Here is a 2503-nt window from a genome sequence, read left to right as displayed (position 1 = left end):
TACAGTAAGATGGTGTACAGTACAGTCAGTCAGGCCTGCACCACTCCAGTCCACGAGGGCCGCAAACAGGCCCGGTTTTCAGGATAACCTTGAAAACCAGGCCTGTTTGCGGCCCTCAAGGGCTGGAATTGTGCAGGTCTTGTGTAAGTTAAAACATTTCTTTATTAATACAAGTTAAAACACGCAACATCTCTTTTATTAAAGTACAGAAAGTCAAAACATTTACAGCACAACAGTACAGTATGGTGTTAGTAAAAAAAATTCTTTATTCATAAAATGTAAAACAACAGTCGAACAGTCACGCAAATTTAATCCCCACCAGATTGTCGTTCCAGGGCCGATGCCTTGTATGGCGCAAAATGCCATTAATGGAGTCTCTAATGATTTTCATTAAAGGATCTGAAATTGAAAAATAGCGCCGCAATTCCTCCACAGTAGTCTTCCTTAAATTTTCAGGAAGTGCCCTTTTTACGCGATTTCCTTCGTAGTTTACATTTTTGGCCCACCTGCAGTACACCAAGTAGGACACATGGTGCTTAAAAATTAACATGGGGTAAACCAGCACTCATCACCCTATACTTCTCCCTGAGTGGCCGGTGGCCGCTCGCGCAGGATGATGTCGGGCACCGTATCGATGCAAGCGTATGTAGGTTGGGTTCTGGGAGCGGGTGTGCTTTTGGGAGCGGGTGTGCTTGTGGCGGCTGGCGAGGGTTGGTTGTCTGGGAGGAAACTTTCCTCCTGTCTTGGTCGCCGTGTTGTCTCCAGGCGTGGTCTTGACGGGGTTGTCATGTTATCCTCCTCCTCAACGGCATACATGTACACAAATTCTTCTGGAGGAGGGGGTGTGCTTGGTGTTGGAAGGCGGTCGAAGGTCCCATTCATCACATCCATGCCAATCTCCTCCTGCTCCGGCGTCGAGGATACAGGGGCATGAACACCGAGCAAATGATGTATTCCCGCTATGTCAGTCTCTATCTTCTCCATCCGTCGATCCATCTTCTCCATCCGTTGATCCATATTTAGCATTGTCTCTAAAAGCAGATCTATCTTTACCAGCATAGTAGAGTTCCCGGGGATATCCATACTTAACCCATTCAGCATGCGGTCTAATGAGCTGGTTCTTGTGCATGGAGTGCTGTGGACTTCTGGGTGGATGGGTGCTACGGAGGATGAGATGGGGGTTCCCTGGAGAGAAGCGTCAGCGTCGTCGAAGAAGGATGGAGGAGGTGACCTGTGGATTACCATGAGAGAAACGGCAGCGTCGTCGAAGAGGGATGGAGAAAGCGGCCTGTGGATTTCTGGACGAGAAGCGGCGAAGTCGTCTAAGCGTAATGGAGAAAGTGACCCATGGATTTCCGGGAGACCAGCGGCAGCATTGTCGAAGAGCAGTGGAGAAGATGGGCTGTGGATTTCAGGGAGAGCAGCAGCAGAGTCGTTGAAGCGTAATCGAGGAAGTGGCCTGCGGGTTCGATGGGTTGGCTGGCATTTGTTTTGCCTTGAGTGTACATCACCGAATTTCTTCTTGACATAATAAGGCTTACGTGTATTAAAACCCTTAGCCTTTGGGGTCAGCAGAATGTTTTCTTTATTAGCCTTAGCCTGTCGCTTTGGCCTTGGCTTGGAAACGGCTGCCGCCTATCGCTTTTTCTGTGTGATAGGCACGGCAGAGGCGAGTAGCTTCTTGCGTCCATAGAATCGGGGTTGATCCATGGAAGCAGATGGCACAATGCAGTATCTGGACAAGGGCAAGTTCAGATACAGATCATCGAGTGGGAGTCTATGCAAAGTGTGTAACCTTTTATGCATGGCGACGAGGTACAGGTGTTAAAAGTGGGCGTACTCTAATGTGAGTCATTAACGTATAAATACACCATCCATTTTGTGGATTCACTGCACATTGAATACACATCGACTAAACATCGAATATACATTCTAGTGCTTGTATTTCTTTCTACTCGCTGCAATGCCTGTTAAAAAGATTTCAAAGGATCTCAGCATGAGAATTAAGGAGATGTACACGAGCGGACAATGAATTGCAGATATTCAACGCTAGTTAGCTGCTTCTGGCCTCGTTGTGCCATCAACCACCGTGTGCTATCATGCACACGGAAAAAACAAACAACGCACGAGGACACCAACGGTAACTAACTCGTAAGTATATTTATCTAACTTTTTTATTTATATAACTATAACTATATAATACTATATTACTATATAATACAGTCTATCTATTATTGTTTATATTGCTGCATATTAATAGAACTATATAGTGTAGATGTATCTAATTTTATATTTATTTCGGTATATTTATATAACTTTTTTTATTTATATAACTATAACTATATAAAACTATATAATAATATAAAACTATATAATACAGTATATCTATTGTTTATATTGCTGCATATTAAGAGAACTATATAGTATAGATGTATCTAATTTTATATTTATTTCGGTATTTTTATATAACTTTTTTTATTTATATATATAACTATAACTATAT

The sequence above is a fragment of the Ascaphus truei genome, chromosome 20 (genome assembly GCF_040206685.1).
Source record: "Ascaphus truei isolate aAscTru1 chromosome 20, aAscTru1.hap1, whole genome shotgun sequence".
Classification (NCBI taxonomy): domain Eukaryota; kingdom Metazoa; phylum Chordata; class Amphibia; order Anura; family Ascaphidae; genus Ascaphus; species Ascaphus truei.
The sequence above is the reverse complement of the archived record's forward strand: the minus strand, read 5'-3'. Positions refer to the sequence as shown.